Source organism: Psammomys obesus, unplaced genomic scaffold (assembly GCF_907164565.1).
Source record: "Psammomys obesus unplaced genomic scaffold, mPsaObe1.curated_primary_1811, whole genome shotgun sequence".
In the NCBI taxonomy this organism is placed as follows: Eukaryota; Metazoa; Chordata; class Mammalia; order Rodentia; family Muridae; genus Psammomys; species Psammomys obesus.
The window spans coordinates 16,801,605-16,820,536 of NW_026585894.1; the positions used below are offsets into that span (position 1 = coordinate 16,801,605).

The following is an 18,932-nucleotide window of genomic DNA, read 5'->3' on the forward strand; positions in this document are numbered from 1 at the left end:
AAGGAAAGGAAAGGAAAGGAAAGGAAAGGAAAGGAAAGGAAAGGAAAAAGGAGGTGGTGGTGGCAATTGTAATGGCTATTGCAGCTTGTATCTTTGTGGGCTCAGTCTTTGTGCCATCATATGTGAACATGGCACACCAAAGGACAGTTCCTGGTGTAGTGGGTCATAGATAGGTAGTGAAGGGACATTGAGGGTGACAAGGCTGGGCCAGTGACTGAGGTGGAGTAAGTGAAGCTCCCTAAGGGGAGCTGGCCCTCTTGAAGATACATATCATTATCAAGCTGCTACAGGGACATATGTGGGTGCTGGGTTTGCAGAGATACAAACTTCCCAAGCGGTGCCTTGTGGTTTGGTTGGGATGGTGGGGCAGTCCCTAATCCCGAGGCTCTGAAATCATCTTGTCAGTTTTACACAACTGTTAGCAGAATCAACTTACCCTGAAAAGGCTGCTTCTGCTACAGTCCTCTCTGGCAAGTCTCTGAGACTGTTCTGTCATTCCTTCTAGAAGACCCACTCTCTAGGCCAGGATGAACAGGACTTAATATAGCTTGATGTGGTGGTGCATACCTATAATCCTAGCACTCAGAAAGCTGATGCAAGAGGATTTGGGGTTTGAGTCCAGTCTGTATAACTGAGTTAGACCCTATCTAAAAGAACTGAAGTAATAGAAAAACTATTCAGTGATGAAAAATAGTATGCAATAGTAGAAGTGTTCTGCATGTGCATAGTCCAGTATAGAACCATTAGCAGCACCTGAAATGCTGCTAACAGTGCCTTTTCCCTAGAGTCTCTTGCTGGGAATGGAGAGTCCCATTTTCTATTGCCACCCTTCTAAAAACAGTCCCCCACAGTTCTGATGACTTGTCTAACAGCTGAGTCTACATCCAGTGCATTTCCTGGATGTTTTCTTCTCTTCCATACAATCGTTGTTAGTACTGCAAGCAAGGCAGAAAGAAACAAAGAGGTCTTCTCTCCCCAGTTCTGACCCCAACTGTAAATAAACCTTTTCCCCTTTACCAGTTCTCATTTTCTTCTGGTATGTTATGGCTGCATGCTATTGATTCACATTTCTGTCTCCTATAACAGTAGGACCAGGAACCATTTTTTTTTTAATTTAAATTTTTTATTCATGGGGCTGGAGCTATGGTTCAGTAGTTAAGACCATTTGCTGTCCTTATAGAGGACAGTTCAGTTCCTAGCATCCACATCATGACTCACAACCATCCATAGGCGTGTATGTGGTAAACATACATGCAGGCAAAATACTCATATACATAAATAAATACGTCTAAATGAAATTTATTATTATTACAGTATATGTGTGTAAGTATGTGTGCATGTGTGAGTGTGTATATCTGTGTGCATGAGTCTGTATCTGAGAGTGTGGGAGTATGTGAATATGAGTATGTATTTGTGCGTGTGTATGTGTGCCTATGTGTGCTCACGTGTGTGCACCATGGCACCTGTGTGCATGTCAGAGAACAATTTTCAGGGGCTGCCTCTCTCCTTTCACTATAGATTCTTGGCATTGAACTTAGGTCATCAGGCTTCTTTGGTGAAGACTTTTACCACTGAGCTATCACAGCGGCTCTGCATTTCAAATTGAATTTTAATTAATTTAGACCTATATTTATGAAATTGTCAACTGCAGTTTGTGTCTTCTATACTGGATGGTATGGTTCTATCTCACATGCAGCAGGGACTTTAGGCAATGGTGAAGGAAAAATAGAGGCCCCTGTGAAATGACGAAATCATTATGGCTCATTTATTAATAATGGGCAAATGCAGGAATTCTCTGGAGGACAGAGCAGGAGGTGGAGCCACCGGCAAGTACTTAGCCGATGAAAACCATAGGTAAGAACATAGTTTGAAGGGCTGGAGAAATGTCTCAGAGGTTAAGAGTACTGGTTGCTCTTCCAAAGGTCCTGAGTTCAATTCCCAGTAACCACATGGTGGCTCACAACCATCTATAATGAGATCTGGTGCCCTCTGCTGGCATGCAGGGGTACATGCAGTCAGAATACTATATAAATAATAAATAAATATATTTTTAAAAAATAACATAGATTGAAGAAACAAGTTATGAAGAAAGGAGTGTTATACAAACTTTCAGAATGTGAAAATCCATCCTTTTCACACACACATAACTTTTTCTCAGTTTGCCATTTTGTACTTTACATACAACAAAGGGATTTTGAGTATAGGAAGTATAACTTTAGAGGTGAACTTTTTTTAATAGTCACCTTGTAAGCCATTTACATGTGCATTTGAATTCTTGCCCGGCAGGAAAAGATGTCATTTCATTGAAAAAATGCTTTACCTATATAAAAGTAAAGTAATGTGAGTCATACCTCCTTCTCATTTTAATACATCTGGTAGGGAGCTGAAAAGATGGCTCAGCAGTCAAGAGCACTGTCTGCTCTTCCAGAGGATCTGGGTTCACTTCCTAGTAACCACATGGTGACAAAATTGTCTGTAACTCCAGTTCTGGAGGACCTGATGCCCCCTTCTGGCCTCTGTGGGAACCAAGTGCCCAAATGGTACGTAGACATGCATGTAGGCAAAACATACACACACACAAAATATTAATAAATACATTTTGTTACATTTAGTGTGTGTGTGAGTGCATGTGGGTGTGCATGTGTCACTGGACAGATGTGGGGATCAGAGAACAGTTTGTGGGCCTTAGTCTCTCCCTCCATTACATGGGTCCAAGAATGGAACTCAGGTTACCAGGCTTGGTGGAAAATTCCCTTAACAGATGAACCCTTAGCCCTTCTTTCTCTTTCATTTAACTTTTCAATTAAATTTTCTTTATGTTAGTATTTGTGACCCTGTTCAAATGGATAAAAAAAAAAAATCTACTCAAAATGGATAAAAGGCCTTAATATAAAATCCTAATCACTGAAACTACTCAAGGAAAACATTAGGTAAAAACTAAGATATGGGCAAGAACTTTCTGGAAAGGGTTCTAATAACACAGTAAACAATGCGAAGTAATTAAAAGCCTTCTGCATTGCAAGGGAAACTTTCAGCAGAGGCAAGAGACAGCCTACAGAACAGGTGAAAATCTTTGCCAGCTACACATCAAAAAGCCAATATATAAAACATAAAGAATGCTTTTCTCCATGTCTTCACAGCTTTCTCTATACTGTGAATACAAAACATAAAAGCCTATTATTGAATATATTAAGAATATATGAGGGCTGGAGAGATGGCGCAGTGGTTAAGAGCACTGACTGCTCTTCTGGAAGTCCTGAGTTCAACTCCCAGCAACCATGTATAAGGAATCTGATTCTCTCTTCTGGTATGCATGAAAACAGACCATTCATATACATTAAATAAATAAATAAATAAATAAATAAATAAATAAATAAATAGAGCTAAAAAATAATATATGAGCCAACACAGTGGTGCATGACTTAATCCCAGCACTTGGGGATACAGAGGCAAACTTCGTGAGTTTGAGGCCAGCCAGTCTACAAAGTGAGTCCAAGATGGCCAAGGCTACACAGAGAAACCCTGTGTCAAAAAACAAACAAAAATATGATACAGGGCTGGCAAGATGACTCAAGAAGTTAAGAGCACAAACTGCTCTTGAAGAAGACCCAGGTTTGGTTCTCAGTGATCACATTAGGCAACACAGCTGTCTGTATCTCCAGCCCATGGGAATCTGACTCCTCTGGTCTTCTTACAGAAACATAATTAAAACTAAAAACAATGGGGGGGGGGCAACCCTACCAGGCCACAGAGGAAGACAATGCAGCCAGTCCTGATGAGACCTGATAGACTAGGATCAGCTGGAAAGGGAGGAGGACCTCCCCTATCATTGGACTGGTGGAGAGGCATAGGAGAAAAAGTGGGAAGGAGGGTGGGATTGGAAGGGGGTGGGGGAGGGGCTACAGCTGGGATACAAAGCGAATAAGCTGTAATAAATAATAATAAAAAACTGCCAAATTAAAAAAAATAAAAAAGGGAGAGAGAAAAAGAATATATGGATATACCTAAGTGATGGAGTACACCACCACCACTAATTGTTTGTTTGTTGAGACAGGGTTTCTCTGTGTAGCCTTGGCTGTCTTGGACTCAATTTGTAGACCAGGCTGACCTCGAACTCACAGAGATCTGCCTGCCTCTTCCTCTCTGAGTGTTGGGATTAGAGGCCACCACTCCCCTGCTACTAGGTGTGGTGGTAGGGAAACATGCCGGTAATGCCAGCACTCAGTGAGGCAGCGGCAGGTGAATCTCTGTTAATTCTTAGGGCAGCCTGGTCTATGAGGCCAGTGAGTCAAGGATAGCCAAAGCTACACAGAGAAACCCTGTCTTGAAGAACAAAACAACAACAAAAAAAGTTACATGAGCCAGGTTTGGTAGCTCACAACTGTACTTCTAGCAAACAGAAGGGGGATCACTGCAAGTCTGAAACTATTCTATGTTACATAGGAGGTCATAGGCTACACAGCAAGACTTTGTCTCAATAAACATGTTATCATAACTAACATTTCTTTTTTAAAATCTTTTAGTGATTACACATTATTCACTTTGTATCTCCCCTGTAATTCCCTCCCTTCTCCCCTCCCAAGCCCTCCTTTCCTCTCCTTCCTGCACACATGCCCCTCCCCAAGTCCACTGATAGGGGAGGTCATCTTTTCCTTCTTTCTGATCCTAGTCTATCAGGTCTCATCAGGAGTGGCTGCATAGTCTTCCTCTGTGGCCTGGTAAGGCTGCTCCCCCCTCAGGGGGAGGTGATTAAAGAGCCAGCTGCTGAGTTCATGTCAGAGACAGTCCCTGTTCCCATTACTATGGATACTGAACTGCCATGGGCTACACCTGTGCAGGGGTCCTAGGTTAAATCCATGAATGGCCCTTGGTTGGATTATCATTCTTAGGAAAGACCCCTGTGCTCAGATTTTTGGTTCTGTTGCTCTCCTTGTGGAGTTCCTGTCCTCTCCAGATCCTATTATTTCTCACTTCTTACATAAGATTCCATGCACTCTGCCTAACAGTTGGCCATAAATCTCAACATCTGCTTTGATAGTCTGCAGGGCAGAGCCTTTCAGAGGCCATCTGTGGCAGTCTCCTGACTTGTTCCCTGTTTTCTCCTTCTTCTGATGTCCATCCTCTTTGACTTTCTGGATAGGGATTGGGAATTTTAGCCAGAGTCCTCCCTCTTGATTAGTTTCTTTAGGTGTACAGATTTTAGTAGGTTTATCATATATTATATGTCTATATGAGTGAGTTTATGCCATGTGTGTCTTTCTGCTTCTGGAATACCCCACTCAGGATGATCTTTTCTAGATCCCACCATTTACCTGCAAATTTCATGATATCCTTGTTTTTTATTGCTGAGTAATATTCCATTGTGTAGATGTACCACAGTTTCTGTATCCATTCCTCAGTTGATGGACATCTGGGCTGTTTCCAGCTTCTGGCTATTACAAATAAAGCTGCTACAAACATGGTTGAGCAGATGTCCTTATTGTGTACTTGAGCCTCTTTTGGATATATGCCTAGGAGTGGTATAGCTGGATCTTGAGGAAGCGCTATTCCTAGTTGTCCGAGGAAGCGCCAGATTGGTTTACAGAGTGGTTGTACAAGTTTACATTCTTATTACAGTAGTGATAAAGTTGCAACCCAGGACCTTGCACATGTTCATAACTTAACTCTCAAACTCATAGTTATTTATGCTTACCATCCCATGTTTCTCTTTTTGCTTGTAATGCAACAACATTTGGGTCCTGAGATGAAAAAGCAAGGCTTTGGTAATAGTAATAAACTAGGAGAGCTGTAAAGATAGGTGGAACATGAGATACCATAACTGGATTTCATCACAGTCTACATTCTTTTTTTAATTTTTTAATATTAGTCACAGTTTATTAATTTTGTATCCTAGCTGTATCCTTCTCCCTCATTTTCTCCCAATCCCATCCTACCTCCCTCATCTCCGCCCTGTCTCTCTCTAAGTCCACTGATAGGGGAGGTCCTCCTCCCCTTTCACCTGACCCTAGTTTATCAGGTATCACCAGGACTAGTTACAATGTCCACCTCTATGGGTTAGATAGGTTGTTCTTCCCCCGGAGGGTGGGGAGGTCAAAGAGCTAGCCACTGAGTTCATGTCAGAAATAGTCCCTGTTCCCCTTTCTAGGGTACTCACTTGAATACTGAGCTACCATGGGCTACATCTGAGCAGGGGTTCTAGGTTATATCCATATATGGTCCTTAGTTGCAGATACAGTCTCATAAAAGACTCCTGTGCCCAGATATATTTGGTCCTTGTGGAGCTCCTGTCCTCTTCCCCTTCTTTCATATGATTGCCTATACTCTGCCAAAGGTTTGGTTATGAGTCTCAGTATCTGCTTTGATACATTGCTAGGTAGAGGTTTTCAGAGGCCCTCTGTGGTAGGCTCCCATCCTGTTACTTGTTTTGTCCTACATCCAATGTCCATCCCATTTGTCTTTCTAAGTGAGGGTTGATCATCTTACCTCAGGTCCTCTTTCTTGTTTATCTTTAGGTGTACAGATTTCAGTATGTTTATCCTATCTTATAGGTGTAGTACTCACTTATAAATGAGCGTATACTGTATGTATCTTTGTCCTTCTGGGTTACCTCACTCAGAATGATCTTTTCTAGATCCTACCATTTGCCTGCAAATTTCATGATTTCCTTGTTTTTTTTAATTGCTGAGTAGTATTCCATTGTGTAAAAGTACCACCATTTCTTTATCATTCCTCAGTTGATGGACATCTGGGTTGTTTCCAGGTTTTGGCTATTATGAATAAAACTGCTACAAACATGGTTGAGCAAATGTCCTTATTGTGTACTTGAGCATTTTTTGGATATATGCCTAGGAGTGGTATAGCTGGATAAATATGTTTCAAAAAATGCATATGAATGTTTTGCCTGCATGTATGTTTGTGTACCATATAGTATGGAAAGTGTTCTTGGTGGGCAGAAGAGAGCATTGGATCCCCTAGAACTTAAGTTACAGATGATTGTGAGCCACAGTGCAGATGTTGGGAATCAAATCTGGGTCTACTGTAAGAGCAGCCAGTGTTCTTAACCACTGAGCCACCTCTTGATCTTCATAGTCTGTACTTTTACTCAACTTTGCAAAGGATACTTTTGTGGCCAGATATGTGAAAACAAACAAACAAACAAACAAAAAAAAACAAAACAAAAAACCTCCACATACCTACAGAGTCTGCAAAAGGTAACATCTGGATGTCCTGTATCTGGAAAAAGTAACTGACCTCACTGGTTTCAGAGGTTAGAGATAACATCAGTAACTAAAGGTTGGAGATAGTATCAGAGACTACAAGTTGAGGGATCTGTCTTACAAGACTCCTTTCCACTTCAGATGGAAATTCCAAGTACCAGGCTATGACCTGTACTCTTGACCAACCAACCATTAAGCAGAGGTTCTCATGATTCAGTTATTGCTAGGACAGTTCACGTAGTTCAGAAAATGGACACTTAATGCTTAGCAGTTTACTCTAAAGGCTATTACAAAAGGTGCAGATAAACATCCAGGTAAATGAGAAGTAGAGTGGGGTATGGGTCTGGCAATGGAGTGCTCATGCTCTGTCTAGTTACACCATGTGTAGACTATTTGTTCAGCATCCCAGAAATGCACAACATCTTATTATTCAAGATTTTTTGAGATTGTGATACAATTACATTTCTCTTTTCAAACCTTCCCAAATACACCTCCAAGTCTCCTTCAAATTCATGGCCTCCTTTTTCACTAGTTGTTATTGATGGTGTGTGTGTGTGTGTGTGTGTGTGTGTGTGTGTGTCTGTGTCTGTGTGTGTGTTACCTCCAGTCTATATAACGTTGCTACTTGACTTTTTTTTTTTTTTTGAGATAGGGTTTCTTTGTGTGGCTGTGTCTTTGTAGACCAGGCTGTCCTAGAACTCACAGAGATCCGCCTGCCTGTCTCCTTGAGTGCTGGGATTATAGGCATGTGCCAAATCTTCTGGCTTGTATACTGTTACTTGCATTTATATTTTCAGGGCTGACCATTTGGCACAGGGAAAACAGTTGATGTGCTCTTCCCTAGGGAAGATCAACTCTCCTGCTCCCAGCTTTCCTCAGTTTCCTATATTCCTTTTTGTCAGAATGAGGTCTGATGGGATTTTCCCCCATCCACTTTGGCATGTCCATTGGTGTCACCCTTGTATAGCTCATGTATAGGCAGTCAGGCTGGTAAGACTTTATGGGTCCAGCTTTTGGTATTACTGGGAGACACAATCACAGCAAATTCCCTGATCAAGACTCCAAGTTCAAGACTCTTTTATGGAGCTCTATTTCCTGACATCCCATATGTCATGTGAGGGACTCAAATTCCAAACCTCTAATCACTTAGTTTTCCTGTGACAGGCTCCAAGGTTACCTCAGATCTATATGTAAATCTCTTATTAACAGCCTCACCTGGAATCAAATGGCACTGGAGGTGTAGCTCAGTGGCCTGTCTAGCATGTATGAGGTACTGGATTTTATCTCCATGACCATGCACACAAAATAATGAACTTACAGCATTTAGCAGTGAGCCCCACATGCCATTACTTCTCTTTTTACTTTGAGAATGACTTAATCTCAACCCATCTGGACGCAGTAAATACTTCTTTGGGATGTGTGCCTTTTGCTATGAAACATTGTGAAGAAACACACCATTAGTAAAATATTTCTGGTATTTACTAGAACACCTGGAATTTAATAACATGGCAACATCATACTAACCCAACTAGAAGTGAATTCTGCAGGATTGGCTAGTACTCTTCAAAAATGACTAGGTTGTGACAGGCAGAGATTGAGAACTCTTGCAGGATAACAAAGATTAAGGAAATCAGGAAAGATAAACCAGGTATGGTGGTTTTGATCCCAGCACTCAGGTGGTAAAGCCAGAGGCAGGTGGATCTCTGTGAGTAAAAGGCCAGCCTGGTCTACATAGGAAGTTCCAGGTCAACCAGAGCTACATAGTCGGACCATGCCTCAAAAACAAACAAACAAACAAAACAAAACAAAACAAAACAAAACAAAACAAATAATCAAAAAAAGCATTGAAAAAAGAAAGAGATCATTTGCGTTTGGGTTGGAACCTAGTCCAGAAATATGGGGCACAAGTTCATCTTCTAGCCAAAGACTCCTCATCTCTGGACCTGGATGAAAAGAGGCTAGAGAAAATGAAGATATGTATGTTTGGAATGTAATGTAGTGTGTGTACAAGACTTTCACTCTTCTAATAAACTGATGGGTTGAGCCCATCTTCTGAGAATGTATAGCCAGGTGTGGTGACATGTGCCTTTGATTCTAGCACTTGGTAGATAGAGGCAGGATCAGGAGTTCAAGGTCATGCTAAGCTACAAAGAGTTCAAGGTGATCTGAGTTTTATGACACTCTCTCTAACACACCTCCTCCAAAGAGTACAGATGGTGAGGGTTGAAGGATAACAAAGGGCTGAGGGGAACTTATGTTCAGAATATCAGAGAGGAGCTGACTTTGAACTCTTGATCCTACCTCTATCTGCTGAGTGCTGGAAGGCTTGCAAAGGATTACAGAAAGGTCCCCATGATCTGGAAGTACAATTAGAGTAAACAGAGAGAATTGGGGAGGAAGCTGATTACAGTCAGATTTGGAAAAGCATTACCCATCCCAAGCTTACACCACCAGAGGAGGACTATACATCCTATTTTGCCTGGTCTTGGTTTTTATGTTTTCCCAGAATTTCACTCAAGTCTCTCCCTCCATCTCTTCCTTCTTAGGGTCCCTTGTGTCCAGGCTAACATCAAACTTACTATGAAGCTAAGGATGACTTTAAATTTCTGATCCTTTTGCATTTAACCTACCTTGTGCTTGGATTACAGATGTGTAGCACACAACAAATATGTTATTTTGTGTGTTTGTGAATGTGTGTTTGTGTATGTGTATTACTCTCTCTGTGTGTTTGTGTATGTGTGTGCCAGAGGTTGGTATCACATGTACTCCTCTATCACTTTCAATCTTTTTGAAGCATAATCTCTCACATGGAGCTTGCTTTTCAGCTAGGCTGTCTGGCTAGTGAGCCCTCGGGATTAGCCTGCCTCTCCTTGCCCAGTACTAGAATTATATAAGCTTTTATATGTGTGCTGGGAATGTAAGCTCACTAGACCATCATCAGACCCAATTTTCCATCTTCTAATGAAGTTTAAGTATTCATATAAAAGTTTCATTGACGTAAGTCAGGATGTGTCTGACAGATTGCAACTTTTTAATTCTAGCTTCTGCTTTGGCTTTAACTGCTGGTGTGTTAGAGGCAGAGGGAATAGAATTCTTATTCCAACAGAGAGTTAAACAAAGACAAGCATGGTTGGTCCTCCTCCCAAGGGTCCTAGCCCATGAGTGAGGACAGGGGTTCCAAGCCGAGGGAGTGAGAAGAGCCAGAGTCACTTCACAGACAGCGGGAGTCAGGTGAATGCAATCTGAGAGTGAGCAGATGCAGACTCATTTACTCCTGGAAGAGAAAACACTTTATATAGCCTTGGGTGACCAATTAGGTTCCTGTACACCATCTGCCATTGGTTGTTGGTCTCCAGGAAGGCTCCTCTACATCAGATCACATACTCTCCAACCTACTACTACTTTAGTCAAGTCAGCTGAAACTTCCCCAGGCTGTGGACCCCAATGGTCTCTTGCCATGAATGCCTACATATAATTTTTGTTTTATTTATTGTGGCCTTGCGAGACAGGATCCATTGCCCTGCCATTGTTGGCTCCAAGCCTCTGGAGCAGACCTCAAGGTGAGGTGCCTATCTTAGGTTGCCCCAGCTCTTGGGGTCTTACCAATCATTGGCTACCAGTCTTCCTGGTGAGTACTTTTGAGAGGTCTCTCTGTCACAAAGGAGGTGTGCAGAGAGAACAGACCTGAGGCAAAAAGAGGGAAGGAGAGGGCTGCATCCTTACCCATGGGCAGCTGAGAAACACACAGATGGAGAATTTTGCCATTGTGGTGGGGCCAAGGCCACATTGGCTTAGTAGGGAAAAGAGCCTACTCACTGGAACAGGGGCCATCTCACCAATGTGGAGGGGGCTAAGGCCACGTTAGGCACCATATGTTGGTCCTCCTCCCAAGGGACCAGCCCATGGGTGAGAACAGGGGGTCCAGGCTGAAGGGGCGAAAGGCACAGAGTCTCCACATAGACAACAGGAGTAGGGTCAAAGTAATCTGAGGGCAAGTGGCTGCAGACTCATTTACTCCTGGAAGAGAGAGCACGTTCAATAACTTTGGGCAACCAATCGGGTTCCTCCACACCATCTCCTAGCATGCAACTGGTTGTTGGTCTCTGGGAAGGCTCCTCAATTTCAGGTCGTGCACTCTCTGCCCAACTACTTCCATAGTCATGTCAGCAGAAGCTGCCCCAGGCGATGAACCCTAAAGGCCCTTTGCTGGGGATGCCCATGTAGCATGGATAACCCTTCCCCCTTTCACTTATCTTTTCCAAATACAATATCATTTAAGAGCCCTCTCTCAAGGGCAGCATGCAGAGAATTCACTAATAACAGAACAAGGGTAACTCAGACTCTAGGAGTTAGGGCCATGAAACTCATTCCATTCCCAGGAGGGTGTGAGAAGAGCACAGGCAGTTGTGTGACTTCTTGAATATATACTGTACTGGCCAGTTTTACACATGCCAAAGCTTAAAAGTTAAAGGAAGCTGTTAGGTCATTACTCATATGGCCAGTCCACACAGAAAACCCATATGGACATATTTGTAAAATACATTTAGGGAAAAAAATATAAAAATGATCTTGTCAGAAAGCGTGTAGCTGGTAGTCTGAATGTCCTTGATCCAATGTTTATGTTACTCATCCTAGGAAACACATCAAAAACTCATTATTTGATTGATTGGTAATTATCAAAATTGTTTAGGGTATTTTAGTACAGAAGTTCAAAAGCAAAAACACCTAAGTGATGAAAGATTAACCACTGAATTTGTTTCTCTTGAAATTTGATGACTGTGTGGCACTCAGACAACATTTGTCAATATTTATCATCTACCTTTTTGGCACAATATAGCTGACCACATGAAAACAGAAAAAAAAATCTTATTAGAAAAGGGAATGCAATACATCAACAAATGCCTCAAGACCTGTGGTTATTTGTAGATGAGTATATCCAAAGGCAATGATCTACAAAGGTGCTACTGTCAAGAGGATAGTATACACTACCCTATGGATCCCGTTTGTTTGCATAAAATAACTCTTCTTGCGCAGGTTCCATCTCAAGTTTCCTTGCACATTATGAAAAACATTGTCACTAGTTAGTCACTGAACTTCACAGATAGCTCAGGAATGCGAATCAGGTACTGGACATTTCTAATTTTATTTATTTTATGCATGAGTGCTCTATCTTGTTGTGTGCCCACATGCCTGATCCCAGTATATATAGTTGTGATCCACCAAGTTGTTGCTGGGAATTGAACTCAGGACCTCTGGAAGAGTAGCTAGTGCTCTTAACCACAGAGACATCTCTCTAGCCCAGTACTGGATATTTCAACTAGAAAATAATTTCTATTAGTTGAGGTTTTCCACAGAAACAGCCTGTCTGTCTGTCTGTCTGTCTGTCTGTCTATCTGTCTATCTATATCTATCTATCTATCTATCTATCTATCTATCTATCTATCTATCTATCTATCTATCTATCTATCTATCTTATCTCTCCAGATACCTGGTGAGTCCCAATTTGGTGGGGGTAGTCCCAGTAGTTTGGAGACTCTGTTGAAGAGCTGACATTCTAATCCAAAGGCAGTCTGATGAGAAAATACCTTTTCACTCAAGGGAGCTCAGTCTTTGCTCTTTCATAGTCATCAACTGAGGAGGCCCATCCACACTGTGGAGGGTAATCTGCTCTGGTAAAAACCCACCGATGTAAATGTTAATCTTACGCAAAAGCTCTTTCACATAAATATGCAGAATAATGTCTGACCCAATATCTAGGGACCAACAATTGGCCAAGTTGACACAAAATCTGTAATCACTTTCTTCTGTGTCAGTAATGCTTCAGTGTAGCATCCAATTCATGCTACAGTTGTAGAGATGTATTTTGATGAGAGTCACTTTAAAAATTCCAACCTTGTGGGTTAGAGTACTTGCTGAGCAAGCATGAGGACCATGTGATCTCCTGTTAGTCTGTAACCCTAAGGCTTCTGGAGGCAGGGACAAGGGGAGGATGGTGACAGGACAGCATGGAAGTGGACAGCCCTGGATAGAGAGAGAACTGTAAGGCTGTCTGACTGCCAGCCTAGTTTCAGGATCAGTAAAAAAAAATCATGTCTTAAAGGAATAAAGTAGTGATAGAGCCTCCTGTAGCCTACATGCTTACAGGGAAGTGCTACCATGCCAAGCTAACAAATTAAAAAAAAATCTTTCTTTGTTTGAGACAGGTTTCTTTGTGTCGCCTTGGCGATATCTACTTGCCTCTGCATTCCCAAGTGCTGGGATTAGAGGAGTGTACCACTCACTGCTCTCTGCTTAAAAGTCAATGTTATTCCTCTACAGAGAATTCTCTCTTTAGCTCTGTTCCCCATTTTTTAAGTGGATTACTTGCTTTGCTGCTTTTCAGCTTGTTTAGTTCTTTATATATACTGGATATGAGTCCTTTGTGAGATAAAGGGTTGGTGAAGATTCTTTCCCAATCTGTAGGCAGTCGCTTTGTTTTGATGACGGTGTCCTTTGATTTACAGAAGCTTTTCAATTTCATGAGGTCCCATTTATTGATTGTTGCACTTAGAGCCTGTGCTGTTGGTGTTCTGTTCAGGAAGTTTTCTCCTGTACCAATGAGTTCTAGGGTATTTTCCACTTTTTTTTCTAGCCGATTTAATGTGTCTGGTTTTATGTTGAGGTCTTTGATCCACTTGGACTTTAGTTTTGTGCAGGGTGATAAGTATGGATCTATTTTTATTTTTCTACATGTAGACATCCAGTTGGACCAGCACCATTTGTTGAAGATGCTATCTTTTTTTCCATTGTATGGTTTTGGCATCTTTGTCAAAAATCAGGTGTCCATAAGTGTGTGGGTTTATTTCTGGGTCTTCTGTTCGGTTCCATTGATCCACCATTCTGTTTGTAGAGGAATATCGAATGGCAGAGAAGCACTTAAAGAAATGCTCAACCGCATTAGCCATTAGGGAAATGCAAATTAAAACAACCCTGAGATTTCACCTTGCACCCATCAGAATGGCCAAGATCAAAAACTCAAGTGACAACACATGCTGGAGAGGTTGTGGAGAAAGGGGAACCCTTCTCCACTGCTGCTGGGAATGTAAACTTGTACAACCACTCTGCAAATCAATCTGGCACTTTCTCAGACAACTAGGAATAGTGCTTCCTTAAGATCCAGCCATACCACTCCTAGGCATATACCCAAAAGAGGCTCAAGTACACAAAAAAGACATTTGCTCAACCATGTTTATAGCAGCTTTGTTTGTAATAGCCAGAAGCTGGAAACAGCCCAGATGCCTCTCAACTGAAGAATGGATGCAGAAACTGTGGTACATCTATACAATGGAGTATTACTCAGCAATGAAAAATAAGGAAATCATGAAATTGGCAGGTAAACGGTAGGACCTGGAAAGGATCATCCTGAGTGAGTTGTCCCAGAAGCAAAAAGACACACACGGTATATATTCAGTCATATAAACATACAACATAGGATAAACCCACTAAAATCAGTACATCTAAACAAACTAAGCAAAAGAGAGGACCCTAACTAAAATGTTCAATACCCATCCTGAAAGGCAAAGAGGATGGACATCAGAAGAAAAAGAAAACAGGAAACAACCTTGAAACCTGCCACAGAGGGCCTCTGAAAGCTTCTGCAGTATAGACTGTTAAAGCAGATGCTAAGCCTGATGGCCAACTGTTGGGCAGAGTGAATGGAATTTTATGTAAGAAGTGGGAAATAGTAAGAGCTGGAGGGGATGGGAACTCCACAAGGAGAGCAACAGAACAAGAAAATTTGAACACAGGGAACTTCCCAGAGACTCATACTCCAACCAAGGACTATCCGTGGAGATAACCTAGAACCCTGACAATGCAGCCACTTCTGATGAGAACTGATGGACTAAGATCAGAGAGAAGGAGAGAAGGACCTCCCCTATCAGTGGACTTGGGGAGGGGCATGCATGCAGAAAGGGGGGGAGGATGGGACCGGGAGGGGAGGAGGATGGGGTTTATGGGGGGGATACAGAATGAGTGAAGTGTAATTAATAAAAAAAAATTTAAAAAAGTCAATGTTAAGAATGTCTTTTTAAAATAATATTTATCATAGAAGTATATATGTATATAAATTCTTCTTTTTTCTTTTTGAAATAGGGTCTTCTGTAGTCCAAGGTACCCTCAAATGTTTTATAGCCAAAACTGGCCTTGAACTTCTATATTCATTTTTTTATTTATTATTTTTTTGTTTTTCAAGACAGGGCTTCTCAGTGAGAGAACCAGACCTGACAACCTCAAAAGTCACCAGGAACTAGTGACCCCACCCTAAGGTCACCAAGAACTACGACATAGTTTACCAATTCCAGAAACAAGGTCATATAATTCCCTATCCAAGGAGCAGCCAGAAGATAACCACAAGAATGGGAAGGTATCTTACCTCAGGGTGGGGCATCTGTGCCAGGCAGCCCACTGACCTTGTAGTGGCACTGAAAATACCTACCATTCCTGAGGTCTATAGATAGCTTGCTCAATATTATGTTAGCCAATCACTCTGTAACAAGGTTGCCCTTGGTGAATATCATCCAATCATGTAACTGCTAAGCTGGGAATTCCCAGTTCTTGTTCAAACCCCAGATAAAAACCCTGCCATGCGGCTGCTCACGGTTTTCGTCTTTGATCCACTGCATTGGTGATGATGGAGAGATTGAACTTAAGACCAAATAAAGCTCTTTGCTCTTGCATACGTGGTCCGGCTCCTGGTGGTCTTTGGGGATCTTAAGATCTGGGCATAACATCAATATAACAGCTTTAGCTGTCCTGGAATTCTCTTTGTAGCCCAGGCTGGCCTCAAACTCACAGAAATCTGACTGCCTCTGCCTCCTTGAATGCTGGAGTAAAGGCATGGGTCACCATGCCCAGTTTGGCCTTGAATTTCTTATACTTCAGACTCACAAATGGTGGGATTACAAGCATGAGGTATCACAGCCAACTCTAGAAATTTGAAGGCCCATAAGACCAAAGTAAAAAAGAAAATAAGTTTCTTAAGAATTGGAGACAGCATGAAAACCAGAGTTTGGATCCCTAACGCCTATATAAATGTTGGTCAATGGATAGTAGCCATCTGTGATTCCAGCTCATATTAGGGAGAGATAGAAAATGCCTGGAGTAAGTTAGCTAGACTAGCCAACTAGTTCTGGGACCCTGCTTTAGTATATAAGATGGAGAGTGATTGAGAAAGTTGCCAACATCAAGTTCTGACCCCCACATGCACACATGTGCACATATCTTTTCCAACACATATACAAACATACACACACACACACGTGAAAAACAATAATAAAAAAGCCCGGGCTCTTGCTTGACATACTGACTTATTTGTATAATCCTAGAATTTTGGGGCATAAAAAAGCAGGAAATCACCCTACTTTCAAATCTGTCTACATAGGGAGTTATAAAGTAGCATGGGCTGAGAGGGAGGTCTTGCCTCAAAAAGGAAAAGAAAGAAATCAATGAAAAATATGAATAATAAATTAAGAAACTTCTGAGGCAGAAACATATTTGGAAATGTTTGTGGTGCACAGAGAATTCATAATTGTGTCTAGACAAAGGCAAGAGTGAGGTGCTATTTTTCTTTTGAGGCACTTAGCAACCAGTCCCAAGCCTGGAACAAGTTCAACAAGTGCTACGACTGGCCTGCTATGACCCAAGGCAGAGAAGTTTTCATTTCATTAAATTGGAAAACAAAATTTTGAATGAATACACTTAAAATTTCAATTTTCATAAGATTTCCTGCTCTCTGCCCAAAGGTTGGCCATAAGTCTCAGCATGTGCTTTGATAGTGAGAAACAGTAAGATATGGAGAGGACAGTAACTCCGCAAGGGGAGCAACAGAACCAAAAAATCTGGGCACAGGGGTCTTTCCTGAGACTGATACTCCAACCAAGTACCATGCATGGAGATAACCTCGAACCCCTGCATGGATGTAGTCCATGGCAGTTCAGTGTCCAAGTAGGTTCCATAGTAGTGGGAACAGGGACTGTCTCTGACATAAACTGATTGGCCTGCTCTTTGATCACCTCCCCTGGAGTGGGGAGAAGTCTTACCAGGCCACAGAGAGAGACAATGCAGCCACTCCTGATGAGACCTGATAGACTAGGATCAGAAGGAAGGAAAAGAAGACCTCCCCTACCAGTGGACTTGGGAATGGGCATGCAAGCAGAGGGGGGAGAAAGGGAGGGATTGGGACAGGAGGAGGGAGAGAACCACAGGGGGGATACAAAGTGAATAAAGGGTAGCTAATAAAGAATTTAAAAAAATTCAATTTTATATATAATGTCTGATTTCAGTGAAGAACTTCATATATCAACTATTTGTTCACTTTCCAAAATAAAAAAAAAAAGCATTAACTTCTTTCAGTTTGTACTCTGTGAGTTGCTCTCCACTGTACATTGAGGCAAGACAGTTGCAAGTTCCCGGCCATCCAGGACTACACAGTGAGACTCTGACTCAAAACAAACAAGACAAAGTTGGGCACGGTGGTGCACTCCTGTAATATGAACACTCAGGGAGGCAGAGGCAGGCAGATCTCTTTGGGTTTTCGGCCAGCCTCATCTACAAAGCAAGTCCAGGACAGCCAGGGCTACATGAGAAACCCTGTCTCGAACAAACTAAAAACAAACAACACCATAATACATTGTTAAAATATTGGAAGAAGAGCTGGGTGGTGGTGGTGCACACCTTTAATCCAAGTACCCAGGAGGCAGAAGAAGGGGAACTCTGTGAGTTTCAGGCCAGCCTGGGCTTCAGAGTGAGTTCCAGGACATCCAGGGCTACACAGAAAAACCTTGTCTTGGAAACAAAACAAACAAACACCCCTCCCCCTTAAAAATACCCAAAATCCTATCACCACATTTCTCATTTCAGTATCCTTAAAAACAGGGAGGCCACTGACTATGTAGAGTACTGTGATGGGTACTAGAGATATAAAAATAGGGAAATCAGGAGTAGCATTAGGGGACACAACTGTGGCTGCATTTGAAATAAGTAGAGGTAGATTGGGTTTTCTGATTCCATATTTGATAATCAGCTGCCTGTAATCCCAGTACTTGGGAGATGGGAAAAAGAGGACCAGGAGTTCCAGGCCATTCTCAGCAACATATTAAGTTTTTGGTCAGCGTGGACTATGAGAAGGCTTGTCTCAAAAACAAACTATCTAATAAACAAACAAAATATAAAACAAATTCCATGTAGGAAATTCTGGAGACAAAATAAATGTCAATAACAGCCAGTTTCCATCTATTGTGTACTTTATATTGTGTCCCATATGTATGCTCACACAAATCCATGTGTAATCCTTTAATTCCCGTATTCTGGTCATGTACTGTTAATGTGCTCATTTTACTATTTATTTGTTCATTCATTCTTTTTGTGGTATAAAAGATTGAACCTAGATCCTCCCACATACAATACTGCTGCATTATATTCCTGGATCTTTTATCTTTTCAAACATTAGTGAGTTAGTTGTTTTTGAGTCAGGGTCTCACTTTGTAACCCAGGCTTGCCTGGAATTCACAATTACAGCTCCCCTACCTCCGCCTCTGTGTCAGAGTATGTGTCACCACACCTGGCTAAAATTCAACATGGAAGAAATGACATCTTACTTGGCAACACATGAATATCAGCATTTCTTTCGTGTGTGTGTGTGTGTGTGTGTGTGTGTGTGTGTGTGTGTGTGTGTGT

The 18,932-nt window shown here is 41.8% G+C and overlaps 2 pseudogenes; one reads left to right on the plus strand and one right to left on the minus strand.

Moving 5' to 3' along the window:
• Window positions 1-1,228, minus strand: part of LOC129670945 (RING finger protein 44-like) — a 2,051-nt pseudogene extending 823 nt beyond the window's left edge.
• Window positions 1,229-4,202: 2,974 nt separating this feature from the next.
• LOC129670946 (uncharacterized protein C2orf78 homolog) overlaps window positions 4,203-18,932 on the plus strand; it is a 55,006-nt pseudogene continuing 40,276 nt past the window's right edge.